Genomic DNA, 18,269 nt, shown 5'->3' on the forward strand with positions numbered 1-18,269 from the left:
TTATCTATTAGGATTGTGGAAATCCCGTCGGACTTTGGACAAGGTTCATCTTACCGGGTCGTTACATTAATAACGCTTCAACCCGTACTAGGTTTAGCGTGATGCATGTACATTTCAAATTGGAGTAGGGTTTCTAGAATAGTCTAGACTGGTACTCCCAAGTGGAAAACTTGAGAGGGAAAGGCACGGGACCGTCGATTGCACCACTGATCGACTAGTCTACCGCAAATACACCTTTCCGATTTTAAAAGGGTGATCTCGGGAAAACGCGTACACTCATCAAGTGCCTCTATGTTGATAATTGGCATGAGTGGAGTATGATGTGGAGCATGATTTATGTAGAAATAATAACATATTGCCAAATATTTTCATAATAAAAGTACATAAAAGCAGTAAATAAAATAGCAAAAGTGAACATGAAAAGAAGAGAAAAGAAAGACAAAAGAGAGAAGTTAGTTTAGCTCATGAAAATGTGCGAGAACTTAATGAAGCAGGTAAGGAAATAGGGATGGAAGAGTCATAATATATCAGTCATAGACAAGATGAAAAGAGATGGAGAGTGGTCATACATGTCATAGCAAACAAAGGAGAATAAGGGAAGGGATGTGCATGTCATAGCAATTTAAAATAAATAAAGGTGAATAAGGAAAAGGATGTGCATTTAATAGCAGTTTTAAGAAAAATAAAAGAAAGCAATCCACATAAGTCAAGTTTATTATGGTAAAAGCCTGAGTATTTCCCTAGCAGAGTTGCCATGCTGTCGCACCGCATTTTCTCGTGAAAGCGGGCTTCGACATGTGATAACTCTTTTAAAAGGAGGTATTAAAACAGACGAGTCGCCACTTAACGATTTTTAAGGTTCGTTAGGGCACCTAGTTGCAAATAACTCTGTTTGACTAGTCAACGCCACCAAAGATCGAGTAAGGGCTTAAATTACCTCAAAGAGAAGGTGTTAGGCACTCTTCACGGTCTATAATTGTGGGTCCCCACCGAACTTTAGACCATGTGAATTATACAATTAGGCTAGGCGATCAAATAAATAGAAGGGAAGTTCAGAGGTTTTAGAGTCTTATTAAAACATATGAGAATCGATATAAGTCTTAATGACTACAAGGATACAACTACATTGGTCTATATTAAACGACTAAATATAGATAGCAAGTACATAAATGACAAAAATGGAGGGTCCTAAGTTTTTCAGCCTAAAGAATCACCCTTTGCAACATAATAATACTTTGCAACTCCCTTAAAGTAGAGGTTGTTCGTATTATTCAGCACGCATATACCATAATCTCCTACTATCCGATTTTATGTTGAAGTTGTTTACTTAAAAACGTTCTAATTCAATTCTAAGTCGTACCCTATGTGTGCACTACTCGTCCCGTGCCTAGGGTCCACGAGGCTTTGAACCTACTATAAGGTGGTTCTAGACTTTACTTAGGTTGATCAAAATAATAAAACTATGCGACATGCAAAACCGATAGGACTGCATATAATTGCAATAAAAGGCTCAAGTAACCTCCACACATAAGCAGGAAAGCACGCAAATTGATTTCTAGTTAGGCAGTAGACGGCATCAAGACGTGTTGGAATCGTTAAGTCCTATAGGCATGATTTCTATGTGATTCTGGATTCCAGTATTATATAGGCAGTGCTGTAATTTTTGGACTAACATCTAGGCAAGTTAGAGCATTGCAAGTCCTATAGACATGATATCTAATCGTTTACGTAATAAGGTTGTGAAAACAATCCCACAATTCTGAATTACTAATGCTGATTTTATAGATATGCACCTTAGGTAGGTGATAGTACACTATAGGCATGATCTCAAATGGTCGCATAATTAGGCAGTGAAGTCATTTGAAAACGCAATATTAGTAGCGTCAATAAATATCCTATGGGCAGGATTTCCAACAATTGACAATTGGACTTGATATTTAAACACTTTATCCCTATAGGCATGTTATCTAAATGAAGCAGTACACAAGCAGCATGAAGCAATTGATTAATTAGTTGAGACCCTATAGTCATGGTATCTAGATAAGTAAAGGTATTGCATTGTTGTATCCTATAGGCATGTTATCTAATAGTGCATAAAAGTAAACACACAAACAAGTGAAACACTTAGGTTCTTACAAACATGTTTCTAATAGCGTGCGGTCATTAGACAGGTTGAATAGGTGAAGTGTTTGTGTTCATATAGGCATGATATCTACGTGTAAGAAGTCTAGTTTGGATCATATAGGCATGCTCTCTAGCCATTCAAGTCATAACTTGGTGTGCATATAATTCTAGAGAATGAGGCATGATGAGTAAACAAGATATTAAGATCCTATAGGCATGATCTCTACCCATTCATGCAAAAGATAAAGTATACCAGTTCCCCCTTTTCATTAATCCCCAATTGTTCGTTGTTACAAGTTATTACAGGCCCAAGAATGAAATAATACAGACTTGAAGATGACAAAACACAGGCTGAAACGAATACAAGCCCATCAAAGCAATTACAAGCCCAATATAAAAGTAACCCAGGAATATCCCAGGCCTTCAAAACGCTTACTCTCCGGACAAACAGTAGGCCCAAACCACAGGCTCACAAGATATCTTGAGTGCACCTGAATCCAATGCCTAGGTCCAACAACACCCATGGCCCATCTCCAGGCCCAATGAATAACTTACTTACCCACATAGACACTAAATTTAGCTATGCATGTGACACAATACTCATAGAACAACTTAATCCCTTAGTTCTTAGAGTTGTAGCCATTAATAGCTATAAACAGGATCATGCTAAATGGAAAGGCACACAAGATACATATGAGGGAAGCTTATGCTTTGTAATTCCAGAAACAAAGTTTGATAGTGACAAGATTGACCATCATAGGACAGTAAACCATTTCAGTAAAGCATGATCCAGAAACAACCTAAGGACCTTTAGATGATAGTCTAAAAGAATCATAAACAAGAAGTAGGTAGAGTACAATCTCGATATGAAGGTTTTATCATGAAAACCTAATGAGAATGTGGTTGCAAATAGAATATCAACATGCTAGTGGGCACAATTTGGCAAACATACTTGGTTGATCATGAAACCTAACCTAATGGACATTAACTATAGCATAAAGATTCTAAAGAACGCATTGTAGGCAAAAGAATATGTCAACTATAGGCTAACAGGACAGACAGGCGTTAGGATTCATGCCAGTCGACCACACATGAGAGATAACTACACATTGGGATTTATCCTAGAAGAAATGCTAAAGAGTGCAGGATTGCCCAGTCAAGGAACACAATTATCAGAGTTATAAATCGCAGACAAACATGCTTGGCTAGAGATTAAGACAATGCTATAACATGGGAGAGTCGAGGATCAGTTTGCATGAAACAATAGATTATACATAAGGGATCTAGTAGGAAGAGATTCATTAAAGCAGACTTTGAGCAAGCAGTTTCTACAAAAGGTTCCAGAAATCCAAGGCATGAATATGAACTCATAACAGGCAAAGGACACGACATTGAGGCTAACATGAGCATGACCAATCAAACAAAACTTAAGAAGGCGAGAAACCATTTGAGTCAAATACATAGAGTGAAAGTATACTACACATGTTGAAGCCTATCAAGTCTAATATTAGAGAACATGAAACTGTAGAACGTCATTGAGACAATAAAACTACAGAAAGAATACAACAATACAACACTGGAATTCACAAATAACAAAGAAATTTAGGTCAATTATATGGATCGGGGTTGCCCGCCTGCAGTAGGCCATGATGGCTTTATACATTACTATTTATGGATCGGGGTTGCCCGCCTGCAGCAGGCCTTATAGGCTTTATTATTATACGGATCGGGACTGCCCGCTTGCAGTAGGCCATATCGGCTTTATATCACGCTTGGGCTGAAGGTGCCCTTCCGGACTCTGTACACACCCCCAGTGAGCGTAGATGGATATATATATATATATATATATATATATATATATATATATATATATATATATTCAGGATGGATTTTCCCAAGGCATGGACTTGCCTTACTTATTTATATTGTAATGAATTTATCTGGACATGGATCTTATCCGTATCATTGACATTTGGGGATAAATTACCCAGGGCTGGATTGGCCTTATACGGTACTGAGTGGCTGACTGTCAGTCGATGTGTATTTATATACGGGTTGGAACACCCTGGATGGATTGGCCATAAACAGTACCGAGTGACCGAATAATTTGTGACCAGTATTTACATGAGGTCTTTATACTGAGATGTCATATTCCTTATATCATGCAGTATTGATCTATTTCACTTGTACTGAGTTTAACTGTTGAACTTGAAAGCATACCTACATTTTTGTATCATTATTTATAATGGAATGTACCTACGGAGCTCATTACTACTCTCAACCCAGGGGTTAGTCTTGTTACTTATTGAGTTAGTTGTACTAATACTACACTAATATACCTACGAAGCTCGTTACTACTCTCAGCCCAGGGGTTAGTCTTGTTACTTATTGAGTTAGTTGTACGCATACTACACTTTGTACCTCGTGTGCAGATCCAGGTGCTCCCGGATACGGCGACTGCTAGATTTCAAAGTTAATTTTGTTGGGGACTATCAAGGTAGCTGCTTGACATCCGCAGACTCGATTCCTTTCTTGTTTAATTATTGTATTGTTCTATATTTTGAGACAGTAATTTTTTATCCGTCAGATTTTGTATTCATATTAGATGCTCATGTACTCAGTGACACCAGGGTTTTGGGAGTGTTATATTTGAAATTGTGAGTTTCTTTCGCTGAATTTAATTATTTTGTTTTCAAACTTAAAAGATATGGTGGTTTATTGAGATTGTTGGCTTGCCTAGTATTGAAATAGGCGCCATCATGACAGGTGAGATTTTGGGTCGTGACCCTTCAGTGAGCTCCGAGCAGTGCTCGCACTACAGAGGTTAATAGAGAAAATTCGGGTGGCCTTGGCTTTCAACCGGCCACAATCAAGAGAGCAGAAATAATATAGAAGGTGAAAAGTGAGAGAATAACAGTAGTTCTTAAGCGATTCGCGTTTGTCCAATGGGAAAATTGGGGAGAGATATATATATTAATAAAAATCAACACATAAATAAGGAAATACAGTCAATCGAATATAAACAAAGAAAGAATACCATGCAAACGTCAATTTAGAATCAGATTAGGAGAAGAAACCGGGTAAACCCTAGTTTGACTAAGATTAGAAATTGGCCGGAGATCTTGGTGAATAAGAACCTCAAACGAAATATCGTCCAAATCTTGGAAAGTAAGGCCGATCTCCTTTGATTTAGAGACTGGTACTTGCCAAAAATAGGCAAGTACGAAGTAACACCATATTTACACAAGACATAGCGGTATAATCCGGAAAAGATAAGTAAATCATGGTAAGAATCCATGGATGATTTGGATTCAGAGAAGATTTTGGATGGCAGCTAGGGTTTCTTAGAGAAGATGAGAGTAAAGGATTTAGGGGCGGCTGGAGTCTGAGAATGGAATTAGGTTTTAGGGTGAGGGGATATAAGGAAAGAGTAGGGATTATTATAGGCCGTTAATTATCTGAGATCAATGACCGTGATTAAAGGAAAGTGGGGAGGGTCGAGTAAACGGGTCCCGACCGGGTCGGAACAAAGGGGTCATTTGGTTTGGCTAGGCTAGATAGGGGGTTGGGCTCATTTGTTTGGACCTTAATTGGTCCGGAAATAATGCATAATTTGGGCCAGATTGTGAAGTAGGGGATTGAGGGGAAATAATTTTAATAAAATAGTTAAATAAAATATAAAAATGTTATTTATGCAACTTAGTACTTTAAAACAATAGTTGAAGATTATAAAAATGTAAACTAATTATTTTGACCTTAAATAAAATGACAAATGCAATTTATTGTAAAATATAAGCTATTATTGCAAAATTACGTATTTGGCATAAAAAGTGCAAAATGTAATTATATAAAATGAAGTAAAATATTATAAACAGATATTTGAATGCAAATAATAGAATTGGATGATTAAATCATCACAAAAGAGTTAAAGGGGGTAATTAATACATATTCAATAATTTAACTACAAGAAAATCAGTTTTAAAGCTTTAAAATTTACAAAAAGTTATAAAAATACTTGTATAACTATTATAAATTGAGTAATGATGCAAAATGATATTTTGAAAGTATATATACTATTTGAAAAAATATGAGGGCAAAATTGGGTATCAACACATGGTATTCATTGACCAACAAGTTAACAACACATGGTATGAGGGCAAAATTGACTTAACAACATCATACAATGCAAGAGAATTCAATTTTAATTAATAAAGTTAAGATCTTTATACATTTCCAAAAATTTTAACAAAAGTCAACCCCGAGTCCGCCCGGTCAAAACCCAAGTGAAAGGGTAGATCTTGACTACCCATAACCCTACAAATACAAATATGTGATTGGTTTTCAAATCCGAGTGTAAATCGACTCTCAATTCTTAAATTTTTATTTTTTAAAACATAGTAAAAGATCCCCAAAATTTCCTTTTCAATCCCATGATTTTGATGTTAAAATTCATAAGAAATCAAGTTTAAAGTATTGAAATTGAGTCAAAATAACTGACCCAATAGCTAGATGTGAAAATCCCCTCCAACAATTGCCTCCCACCAAGTCTAGGGCTAAAAATGTAATAAAATTAGACTAAGTCCCGAAATCCCATCCGTTTTTTTAGTTGCGGATGTCGCAAATGAGACCTGGGGTTTCGTAAATGCGATCCCTCACAAATGCGAGAAATACATCGCAAAAGAAATCCCTGAGCAACCCTGAGAATGTCGCAAATGCGACCCATACTTCGCATTTGCGAAGTCTATCCCTTTCGCAAACGCGGCCAATTGGTCGCAAATGTGACCTGCCCCGATCCCTCTTCTTTGCAAATGTGAATTCTGCCATCCACTGTCCCCTTCACAAATGCGATATGTATTTCACAAATTCAGTATTCGCAAATGCGATAACTGTAGCACCTGCACACCAGCATATATGAATCAAGTCCAAACCATTTCGAAACACTTCCGAAACTCACCCGAGATCTTGGCGCTCCACACCAAACATCCACACAAGTCTATTAACATCATTCAAAGTCATTTGTGAGCTCAAAATACTAAAATAGTATTCAAAATCACGAATCGAACACCGAAACACATGGAAATTACAATGAAGCTAAAGAATCGCTAAAATCATAACCAAGCGTCTGATTCCTAACAAACCAATTCAGAATGATACCAAAATTTACATACATGTTTCAAATAACAAAACAAACATATTCCAAGTCCCAAAACCAAAATCCAAACCTGATAGCCACAAATTCAATCCACGATCAAACTTAGGAAATTTCTAAACCTTCAACAAGCCGCCTTGGTCCACAGCGCCCAGGATGCTTTTGGATCTTTAGGCAATTTGCCATGCCTTAGATATTCAATGAATGCATTCCTCCAATACCAGACTGAGTTGGTTGAATTAACTTCATAGTAGCCGTCCACATCCAACACCGAGTGCATTAATTGAACTACAGTGCCAGAATCAGAACCTTTCATTTCTGTGGACAAACTTAAATTGGCTAATGCATCTACCTCCATATTTTCCTCCCTTGGAATGTGGATGATTGACCATTCTTTGAACCGGGTTATTCAAGTACGGTTGCATGCGATCCTCCTTGGTGTCAAAAATTTTGTATACTTGGTTCACCATCAGCTAGGTGTCACACTTGATGTCGATGACCTCGGAACCTAGTCCTCGAGGCAATTCAAGTCCTGTAACCAAAGCCTCGTACTCGGCTTCATTGTTAGTTAATGTCACAGTTCTAATGGACTCTGTCAGGGTTTCACCCGAAGGAGTGATTAATACAACCCCGAGACTGAACCCTTTTACATTGGAAGCTCCATCCATAAACAAGATCCAAACTCTGGATACCATTCCCGATATCAACGCCACTTCTTTAGCAGCTAAAGGCATTAATACCGAAGTAAAATTAGCCACGAAATCGACCAAAACTTGTGACTTGATTGCAGTCCTAGGTTTTTATTCGATATCAAATTCACTAACTTCGAATGCCCATTTAGCCAAACGACCCGACAACTTAGGTTTATGAAGGACATTCCTTAAGGGAAAGGTTGTCACCACGGATATTGGATGACATTGAAAATAAGGCATCAGCTTTTGAGAGGCAACTACGAGAGCTCAGTCCAGCTTTACAAGGTACGGATATCGTATCTCCACTTCTGATAGTATTTTACTAACATAATAAACGAAAATTACATACCTTCTTCTTCTCAAATTGAAATAGTGCTTACCGCTACTTCCGAGACTACCAGATAAATCAACAATTGCTCACCTTCCCCTGGTTTTGACAATAATTGAGGGCTAGACAGGTACATTTTAGGTCCTTTAGTACATGTTGGCATTCCGAAGTCCATAAAAAATCGTTCTTCTAATTCAAAAACAAAAATACGTGATGGCACTTTTCCGAAGACCTAGAGATGAACTTGCTTAGAGACGCCAATCTACCGGTCAACCTATATACTTCCTTTACGCTTGTTAGCTGGTCTGGAATATCCTCGATGACTTTGATCTTATCATGTTTTACTTTGATTCCTCTTTGAGAGACCAGGAATCCTAAGAACTTATCGGAATAAACTCTGAAGGCGCACTTCTTCGGGTTGAGCTTCATATTGTATATTCTCAAAAATGTCGAATGTCTCTTGGAGATGTTTGGGATGATCTACTGTATTAAAAGACTTAACTAACATGTCGTCAATATAATTTCCATTGTCTTACCTATTTGTTTTTCAAACATTTTATTAACAAGCCTTTAGAAAGTGGCTCCGGCATTTTTATGCCCAAAAGGCGTTGCATTATAGCAATAAGTGACAAAATTTGTGATGAAAGAAGTCTTCTCTTGATTTTTCGGGTCCATCCTAATTTGATTATATCCATAATAAGCATAAAGGAAATGCATTAACTCATGACCGGTCGTAACATCAATCATTTGATCAATGTTCGGCAATGGAAAAAAGTCTTTAGGGCATGACTTATTTAAATCTTTATAGTCAACACATATTTTTAGGCACCACTACCACGTTAGCTAGCCAATCAGGGTAACTTAACTCTCGAAATGAACCAATAATAAGTAATTGGGTTACCTCTTCCTTAACAAGCATGTTTCTGACCTCTGCTATCGGTCGCTTCTTCTGCCTTACCGGAGAGAAGTTAGGATCCAGACTCAATTTGTGGACTGCCACCTCTAATGGAATGCCTGTCATATCTGAATGCGACCATGAAAAATAATCTATGTTAGATTTGAGAAAATCCATAATTTTTAACCTGAGTTCGGGACTCAACCTCATTCCTAAATGGAATTTTCTTTCTAGAAATTCTTCGAACAAGGCCACTTGTTCGAGCTCTTTTGCTGTCATGCCCAAAACTCGGGGAGCGCGACCGGCGCTCAACCGAGAGAACCCGGCCGAGAAAGCCTGTTACACGATCGGCTAGGCCATCTCCCCACGGACAATGTGGTTTGATAGGTGATGCGAAAGAAAGTTGTTACCAAGAGTAGTACTACCATGTGCGCAGCATGGAGTTCAATCTCCACCCGATCAGCTAGGTCATCTTCCCATATATGCCGTGTGGGTTGACTTTTCCATTCCACAATTATTACCAACTCATCCCAATTAAGGGGAATAATATCACAATTTCATCCCAAATAAGGGGAATAATCACAATCTACCCCTACACCGGCACATGTAGTTTCATGCGTGAGCCTTATGACCCACCCTTCCTCGATTTTACTAATGATGCTCCCAAAAACATTTTTTTTTGATTTGATTTGCATACAAAGGTAAGATAATTACAATTGTACTCACCTCAACATCTTTCACATTGTCCAAATTCTCATTAGTATTTCCAGTCATTCATAATGATAATATTTCCTTGGCTCATTTGGCCATTCACAAGATTCTTTATTCCTGGCACGATGGCCGTATTTGATATTCCACACTTTTACCTCTTTTAATTTCAAAGATCACCATCAAATATCAACATATAGAAAATTTCAGAAATTATATACTTCAAATCCATTTGAAATGGGAACTTCAAACACGAATGGTTTATTCCCAAAGAATGAGGCATACCAACCAACAATAAAAACACACATGAAAAATCATAAACAATCAATACACCATTTACTCTTGCAATACTCTTCCCCAGAAATGACAATGTACAATTTCAACACATGAGTATATAGAACTCGAATCACACTGGATATATTTATAAAGCAAATCATTAGTTAAAGCAACCACCAATGGGCATGAATTGAGTTCAAAAGCTCTCAGGCAAATTCTATTTTCCAAATCATTTTTAACACAGTTGAGTCGAGGCTCATTTCATATTCTTTATCGTATTCTCTCAAATCATTTGCACTACTACCCACAGTCATAACTTAAATTTTTGTCACGTTGGCCACACTCTATATCCCCAATTCAATTATTTCATTTCCAACCACCTTTATAGGTTATCAACAATAAGATATTTTCAACCAAGACTTTAGGTACACATATGAGCAATTAATAGTCTTAAGAATATCAAGTTTTTCTCACCCAATTGGTATACTAGTTCTCATTTAAAACACGAATCAAAGCCACAACATTTTAATACGAAAACCATACTTTGAACATCTATCTTTAGACATAAGGCTCATTCGGAATAAACAAGCTTATAGGGAATAACCCGGAATATAGAAGTTAGGAATCTTGAGCAAATCATACTTAATCTTACGGAAACATTATGAAATTCGATTCTAAGAGAGAAATTTTAGCCAACATACCTTGATGGAGCTCTTTAGTGATATTAAAACCACCAACTACTCTTACAACTTCAATCGATATCAACATAATTCAATTGGACCAATATTAGTAAATATTTCCAGGTTTTTGGTCATTTTGGCATTTTATCAAACACCTAGAGTGCATAGCATTCAACTACCTCTAGTAATGGTATTTCTTCCTCCAACAATACCTCCTTACCACCAACAAGAGATACTACAACATCATTTGTCCACTAACTACCTTCTTAGCACCGTTATAATCATCAATGAACTCACATCTACCAAATTGTACTAATTAACTCATTACAAAATCTCTACCACACCCAATAATCTAGTTTAAGTATTTATGGCTTCCAATCACCATCTCATAAGTTCTAGTATTTATTCCTTGCTCATTTATTCACTAACAATCCATACATGTAGGTTTAAGGGTGAAAGATTACCTCTTGTAGACCAAATCTTGAAAGTCAACTTTTGGGGTGTTCTTGAGATTTTGAAAAAATCCTATGGAATCCAATACAAAACCTTGTTGTAACTAGTGATTGAGAAGTGAAATCATTATAAAAGCACACTTAAAAACTCACCTTAGATGTGTATTTTAAGCCTTGGCCGGATGGGTGGTGGAGAGAAAGCCCTAGTCTTGAAGAAATAACTTAGCCCCTCTCTATACCCATTCTTAGGGTTATTTAATGAGTTTATACATGCGCGGCCGCTCACCTGGGCAAGTGGCCGCGCACCTGAGGCAGAAACTCTCAAAAATGCGCGGCCACGCATCTGGGCGCGCATATGACACAGGTCCAGTAAAATGGCCATAACTTTCTCTATACATATCCAAATGACGAACAGTTTAATGTGTTGGAAACTAGACCCAAAGATCTTTAATTTTATAGGTAGATCACCACCTAAGTCATTATATTGAGGTAGTTATATTCATTTGAATTTGGGTCTTGTGCCAATTGAAATATCCTTTCCACTTAATGTGTCCAACTTGTTCCACACAAGTTCTTACCATTCCCAAAACTCCTTAGTATATTCCAACACACCTTAAACATACATTATCAATTCAAAATTATGCAGCTCTATCCCATAGGTCTCCTTTAGTACTCATATATGTTATTCCCAAATACCGTTGGTGCACTTTAAAAACTTAAATTATTAGGAAATTTTTACGGGGCCTTACATTTGCAGTGGACTTCATCGCATCTGTCTCCTCCAGTACCTGAAAAGAACTTGGTATCTGATATAAGTTTGATGACTCCTCGTCTTTATCATCTTCAATTTAGATGGAAGAAGGCATCGGTTCCTGTAATTGCTATTCTTATTTCCTTTCCCTTGCTACTGAAAACGGTAACTGCATTCATCTCCCTTGCGGACGGTTGATCTCCTCTGATCTACTTGATCCCTTCTAGTATCGGAAATTTCAACCGTTGATGGTATGTTGAAGGTATAACCTTCATTTCATGTATCCAAGGCCTTCCGAGGATTACAGTGTAGCCCGTGTCGCCATCTACCACTTCGAACAGGGTGGTCTTTGTTATTGCTTCAGCATGTGTGGGAAGCAAAATTTCTCCTCGGATTGTCACACTTGTTAAGTTGAAGCCAACTAGCAGCTTTGCCGTCAGAATAATGTTCCTAGATAACTTCCCTTGCTCAAAAACTCTCCAGTGTATGATATTAGTCGAACATTAATTTTGAAATATAGAACATTAAGAGAAATTGCAAAAGCATCATTGTGCGGTAGAAGAAGTCCCTCAACATCTTCCTCTATGAAGTTAATGTCATCTTCTAAGACTTCCCGGATCCTCTTGCCATGAGTCACTGATATCTTCGTCTTCTTCGCTGTCGAAAATGTCACTTCATTGACTTCGTCTCCTCCGAAGATCATGTTGATTGTCATATGAGGTGACCCTACTGTCGGCTTTGATGGTTCTATATTATCTCGGTTTCTGCCATAGTTGCTCTTGGCGCGGTCGCTTAAAAACTCTCTGAGGTGACTATTCTTCAACAACGTTGCCACCTCTTACTGAAGTGACGGCAGTCCCCAGTCCTATGGTCGTGAGTCCATTGAATTCACACCATAGATTAGGATCCCTTTGGCTAGGATCCGATTGGATTGGTTTTAGTAACCTGGCTTCTTTAATATTCCTCATTGCCAACACCAATTCTACCAGGCTGATATTAAAATTGTAATCAAATAACTTGGAATATGCGGGATCTCAGGACCCTGGCGCCTCTTTCTCCTACAATGATCTGCTACTCCGACCACGATCCGCCCTTCTATCGAAAGCAAACCTATCCGTTGACTAGAATCCTTTATTACCATGCCTATCAGTCCTCTTGTAAGGCTAAAAATGACTTCTGGAGGATCTATGATCTACATCAAAATCATTTTTCAACTTATCATGATTCCGATCATGATTTCATCCTTTGGAAAACACCGAGGAACCAAGTTCATCGTCTTCTATTCTAATTTTTGATTCATAGCGATTGTGAACATCTGCCCATGTGGTCACCTGAAATTCGAGCAAGCTCTCCTTCAACTATCGGGAGGAATCAGATCTCAATGGGTTGAGACCCTTTGTAAATGCCTTCGCTGCCCACTCATCCAGTACTGCTAGTAACAACATCCTTTCTTTTTGGAACCAGATCACGAACTCCCGCAGCAGTTCAGATTCTCCTTGAGATATTCTGAATATATTTTCCTTCCTTGCCTGGACTTTTCTTGCTCCAGCATGAGCTTTGATAAACAAATCTGCAAGCATTTCAAAAGAATCAATATAATTCTCAAGTAAGAGGGAATACCAAGTTAAGGCACCCTTCGTTAGGGTTTCGCCAAACTTATTCAACAAAATCGATTCGATCTCATGCTAGGCCAAGTCGTTTCCCTTTATTGTCGTAGTGTAGGTCATGATGTGCTCCTGTGGATCCGAAGTCCCATCATATTTCAGTATATCTGGCATCTTAAACCTCTTTGGGATCATCTCTGGTGCCGCACTTAGTTTAAACGGCAACTATATATACTTCTTTGAATCTGGTCCCTTTAACAGCGACGGCTCTCCCGGGATTTGATCCATCCGAGCATGAAATTCCTTTGCATTCTAATCCATTCTTTAATTCATTTCTCTCATGAATCTCATAAGCTCGGTTTTGAAAGTGTCATTTAAGTTGTTGTTCCCAGATCCACTACGGGTACCCTCGGCCCTGTCGAAACCGGCCTTCTCTCTTGGAGTGTCGTTATCGGTTCTCTGAGCCGTTTGATTTGTAGGAACACTAGGAGGAACCGGATCCCTTCCATTAGCATTATTTGAAGCACCCGATAATGCCTACTTCAATTCCTTAATCACTCGATCTTGCCTTGAGAGGTGATCCATAATCGCTTTTTGTTTTTGTTCTCTCAAGATTTTAACTGTTTCAATAACGTGCTCATCCTCCGCATCATCAGGAGTTGGGGCCCTCACATGTCGAGAATACTAGCCTTCGTGTACTGGGGTTGCCTCATCTCCTTCGTTGCGGGTTTCACAAGTTGAGTCATCACGCCGGAACTCATCTTCCAGTTCATTTTGTGCTCCAACATTGTAGCCATTGTTGAAATCAGTAGCTGCCATATCTGATTTTTCTTTTACTAAGAAAAGAATCAAAACTTATTAGTAACAAACGAATGGATCAAGATAATCACACAATTGTTTATGCCCCATGGTGGGCACCAAACTATTTACCCGTAAAATGGTACAATTGAATTTATAACGTGGTTATAGACAAGTGAATCGATTTGATCCTAAAGTATGAAATGAATAAGAACAGAAATAAGAATGTGAAATAATTTAAGAAAATACAAGTGTGGCTATGAACTTAGCCTCCTCGGTAGCAAAAGTAAAATTAATATTCAAGAATAAAGACTGAAAATAGTGTCATAGAGTGAGAACAAAATGTAACTTTTGTATACAGAATGTCTTTTTATGCAAATGATGTTAGTTCTCCTATTTATAGCCTTATTTAGGGAGACAATGTCCCCAACTCAAGCTCCTCTTGAATGAGAATAAAATCTTCATTGATGGCTGCATAATGGTTGGCTATAAATGTTGATATTCTTTGTAACGGTTGCTCATTGAATGTTATCCAATATCAAATCTTTGAATCTTTATTTTCAGCTACTCTGCCTTTGGGATTCGTCCAGCACCGGTCACATACTTGCATCCGGCTCCAGTTATTTGCTGACTCACGTTCCACCTGTCTTCAGTTCCACGAGTCACTTCATCATTCGTCCAACTGTCACTAATCAATTTCATCTCATACAATCATAATGGAGAAGACCTCCCCTCACAGGGTTAATTCGTGGTTGTACAGCATGAGAACCATTCCCAGACTAAGTAGGATTTATTTCAGAACGGGTACCCCCACCCCCCATCCTAGACAACCAAACATCTTTGTAATGAAGTTGCATATGCTTTGTTAAACCTCTCGTTCTGCCATGACCAGCTTTATTTTTAAAAAATAATCATTGTTTACAAAGTTTACAAATAGCTTTTTCATTAGCCTTATCGTGCGTAAACCATTGCCAAAAAATTTATCCTTTTTTTTCCTTCAACTAGTTCTTTAGTGGGAGGTAACGGAACATCAGCTCCAAACTGAGATTGTCTCTAAGTTGGAATTGCAAGAGCAAGACTAGTTGGTGTTTCGTCTAAGTTCTCTTCATCCTCACTAAAATTATCATAATTATCATATTGTGCTAGTAGTGTTTCGTGATATAATGGTTGATAATTAACATTAACATCATGATAGACAGGTGTTTTATCTACGTGAGTGAAGTCATCAAGATGAGTAAGAGTACTAGAACTAGAATTACCCTTAGTCAATTTTTTAAACACATTTTTTACTAGTTTAGGTGCTATTTCTAATAATAAATAATTGAAATAAAAATAAATAGCAACACAAGTATAACAAAAATAAATGTGAAAATTAATATGAGTTGGAACGAATGTACCAAACGCCGACGTATAATTGATGTTGATGGAAGAAAATACTCCAACTAATAGTGTAGTGCCAAGAAAAAATATGCCACTGAATACTTGATGTTGATGCTTGAAAAGTTATACCAAACTCATTGAGTGCTAGAACATTAATTACAAGAGACAGAGAGAGATATGAGAGTTTTGTGTGAAAATTGAAAGAATGAAATGGTGTATTTATATTTTAAAATAGGGCCAAAGTATATTTGAACAAACTTAACACAAATTAGGGGTAGGGAGTGTTAGGGGGTTAGGGAAGCAAAAATAACTTCTCTTTTTTTAAAAAAAAAATAGTCATTGGCTAACGGTACAAAAATAGCCACATTTTATTAAAAAAAAAAAAACTTAAGGGTACCGATTCGGTACCAACCAGACCGGTTCTACTGGTACTTTTTCCGGTACCCTCCCAGATCCTTTACCCTTTACCCAAATCTCCTACCCCTACCCCAATCCTGACTGGTACCGTGCAGTATCGATACCGATTCGGGTAATACCCTCCCCTCAGACAACCCTAGGTCAAACCCATCAACATTTCTTTTGACTCCCCACCATAATTCATATAGCCAAAGTAACATTCTTTACTTCAAAGTTTATCTTAATGTGATTTGAAGAGGGAATTACTATATGTTCGACAATCGGCATTACTTGATTCTAATACCAGAAGTTGGGTTATAGAAGGTAGATTAAATGCGATAATCTTAAATAGTGGAATCCACCTATCCCGAAATACAGACTGTGTTGCATTTGCCCACTAGAAGAGCAAATATGCCATTGCAAGAAGATTTATAATGGTCAAACCAAATAGTTTAGAGTTGAGGTGTAATTTCTTTTTTTCCTCTTTTTTGGCTACACTACTCTTCGAAAATGTGTGACCTTTTGACCAGTTCAATCAAAATCTAATCATGTAAGTTTCGATCAAGTCAATTTATCAGTCAAAAATATCTTGTAGCTTATCACGCACCACGTACCCCAGAAGAAACATGGAAAAAATCAAGGAGAAATACCAAACGTACTCTCAACATCTCCAAGTAGTACCAGTCCTGAAATGCTGAAGAAGAGAACAAATAAGTAGCTTCGGTCAAACAATAAATTACAAAATTTACAGATTGAGAATTGCTACATATGTTGAAGAAGACAACTATTTTAGAATCTGCCATTACTTTTGATACAGATCACTCTATCGTAATAGACAAAATTACATGGCCCTTTTACATTCAAAGGATAAACAATCATGCAACCATTATGTTTGTCTTTACTCTTGATGGGTTTGAGAAGAATACTTTTTATTGCTAATTGTGAATTGTTATTCAATCTTTTTTCGAATTGTGGTACAGAACTATAGACTATTCTGTGTTGAGCTTTTAAATTATTTTTCTTGAAATTTTATTCAAGTTAGTGACCTTTAAATCGGTTTTACCAGCTCCCTTCACCTGCCGACGATCAACGACGGACACTGCCATCCTAGAAAACCTACCAATGAAATAATAATCGTGAAAATAATACCAGCAGAACCACAATAATATAATCATCCAAAAAATAAAATAAAGAAATCAAAGAGTTTGCTTGATAGTCATCGCAAATTTATGGCATTATTGTTCTTAAGATTGAGATTGACAAAGAGATAGTTTGAACTTTAAATTGTTGCTTCCTTTGAACTTTGATGGGAAGGGTGAAAATGTGAAATAATTTCCTTCCATCTCAATCAACTTTTGGTTGGTTTTTTCTTTTTCTTTTTTTTCTTCTTTTTTTGGTTATTCAGAAGAGTACAAAAGGATAAGAAACTAAGTGGCGTTTGGACATAAGAATTGTAAAATTCCAAAAAAAGTGAAAAAAAAATTCATGTGAAAATTGTATTTGAAAATTAGAGTTGTGTTTGGACATGAATATAATTTTGAGTTGTTTTTGAAGTTTTGTGAGTTATCAGAGTGAAAATTTTGAAAAATAACTTTTTGGAATTTTTTAAATTTTCAAAAAATTCCAAAATACATTTTCAAGTGAAAATTGAAAAATTTATGATCAAACACTGATTTCGAAAAAAAGTAAAAAAAACTCGAAAAAAAAGTGAAAAAGTTTCTTATGTCCAAACTGGTGATTAAGATACCTAGAATAAGAGGAGAGTAAGTACATCAAATCCTCGTGTGGCTGTCCTCATATATACAAGCTGTCGTTATTAATTTGACTGTCCCAATATGCCACAAGAAACAAAGAACTTGATCAAATTAAATCACGAGTTTCTTTTTGTTTCCCTTAAACATTTGGACTGTTGCTCTTGAATTAGAATAAGGGCTTTGTAAAATCTCATTAATTCATTGCGAGTCAAATGGATTTGAATATGATGTGAGACATTGATATACTTATTACGTGTGGATCCAGTGTTTCGACAATGAATA

This window comes from Nicotiana tomentosiformis, chromosome 9 (genome assembly GCF_000390325.3).
Source record: "Nicotiana tomentosiformis chromosome 9, ASM39032v3, whole genome shotgun sequence".
NCBI lineage: Eukaryota > Viridiplantae > Streptophyta > Magnoliopsida > Solanales > Solanaceae > Nicotiana > Nicotiana tomentosiformis.